The 1694-nt window shown below is 42.9% G+C and overlaps 2 protein-coding genes across 2 annotated transcripts in view; one reads left to right on the top strand and one right to left on the bottom strand.

Moving 5' to 3' along the window:
* The window catches only part of LOC111671895 (voltage-dependent calcium channel subunit alpha-2/delta-4-like), a 57959-nt gene that overhangs the window by 19773 nt on the left and 36492 nt on the right, over positions 1–1694 (bottom strand). The window lies entirely within an intron of this gene.
* The window catches only part of LOC111671903 (uncharacterized), an 11057-nt gene continuing 9449 nt past the window's right edge, over positions 87–1694 (top strand). The window contains exon 1 of the mRNA XM_023429144.2: positions 87–496. The gene's annotated coding sequence lies outside the window, so the exon portion shown is untranslated. The remainder of the gene's footprint in view (positions 497–1694) is intronic.

Raw genomic sequence — 1694 nt, 5'->3', positions numbered from 1 at the left:
ACACACACACACACACACACACACACACACCATTAGCAGCAGCTCAGCAGCAGCATGTGGCTTCTCTAGCACTCTCTCTCTCTTCCCTCTCTCCCTCTCTCTCTCTCTCTCAAACATACACAGAGGCTTGCTCGCCCTCAGTCGGTGGCTGGGTGTGTGTTGGACGGAGCTCTGAGACAAAAAGAGGAAGCTGAGAGAGCAGTGATGTGGATGAAGAGGAGGAGGATGACGACGACGACGAGTGGTGTTTGATCTGGGATAAAACTCCAGTCCAGGTTCTGGTCTCTGGTTCTAAGACGCTTCCAGATTCTGGTTTTTGATGAGGAGGAACTGAGGCTGCGGGCGTTCAGAGACGAGACCAGTTTCTGGGCTCAGACTCAGATTCTGGTCCCGAAGCAGAACTCTGTGGTTCTGGACTGAACGCTGCAGATGAAGGAGAAGAAGAACAGTTTCTCTCTTCTTCTTCCGTTTGGAGGCTGAAGCAGCAGAGCAGATGGTGAGTGGCGTGTGTGTGTGTGTGTGTGTGTGTGTGTGTGTGTGTGTGTGTGTGTAGATACTGTATGTACACTAAAAATGTGCCTAAGAAGGTGAGACCGAGTCTTTCTTTTCGTTTCTGTGTGTGTGCGATTACACAATGTGGCCAGAAGTAAGTGGACACACACTTTAATGTACTTTACTTGTTGGTCTGTTTTTCCTTATTTGAGCCTCTTAGTTCAAATTCAAAGGAAATGTTGCTGCAGCAAACTAAACCTGCAGTATCGATTTATCTAATATTAATATTTAATATCTTCTTATTCTTCATATTAACGGTTTAGTGAACAAAATGTCTCTCCCTGTTTTTCTAAAACCCAAGTTGACGTCTTCAAAAGTCACTTCAAAACTTGCTTTATAATTACTTCAACAACTGACCAATTAATAACATTATCGTCTATTCGTTTTAATTATTGTTCAGCACACAACGATATGTTAGACAACAGTTCACCAAAGCGTAGAGAAAACTTTGCACATCTATTTGGTGAGGCAGGTGCACAGGAACAAGATGTCTTTCAGTTACCGAAACTTTTTGTTTTGTTGATTGTTATTTTTAATTTTTAATTTATTTTTAGTTTTGTCCATAAAATGTCAGAAAATATAGAAAAATGCATCAAAAGCATCAAATTCTTACATTTAAAAATGTAAAAACAAATTTACAGGTATTTGATAATCAAAATGGCTGCCGAGTTATTTTCTATGCAATATGTCTGTTACCAAAATTTTGATTGACGATAGTGCAAGAACAGTTTGCCCCCCCCCCCCGAGCAGCTGCAGAAGAAATCGTTTTCACACACTCATATCTGACCTTTGACTGTCCAACACCTTCGTGATAAACTGAGTCAGACACCAACACTGACGCTCCCGTGTCTGACTGTGAACAAAATCCCTGCAGCAGGTTCAACATCTGGTGGAGAGACTGAAACCAAAGAGCTGAGGCTGTGAGAGCAGCAGATGGTTTTGGAATCACAAGTTCAACCACCACATACTGCAGGGATGATCAGGTGTCCGCAGACTTTTGGCCATGTAGTGAGGAAGCGTATGCCTGTGCTTTTAATAGAGAGAGAGAGGGAGTCTAACAGCATGTGGGAGTGAGCTTGTGTGTGTGTTTTGGCATGCAGTCAGTGTGTGTGTGTGTGTGTGTGTGTGTGTGTGTGTGTGTG

This window comes from Seriola lalandi, unplaced genomic scaffold, assembly GCF_002814215.2.
Source record: "Seriola lalandi dorsalis isolate HSWRI2012SDOR001 ecotype SW California unplaced genomic scaffold, Sedor1 jcf7180002054888, whole genome shotgun sequence".
Classification (NCBI taxonomy): Eukaryota; Metazoa; Chordata; class Actinopteri; order Carangiformes; family Carangidae; genus Seriola; species Seriola lalandi.
The sequence above is the reverse complement of the archived record's forward strand: the minus strand, read 5'-3'. Positions and strand labels throughout refer to the sequence as shown.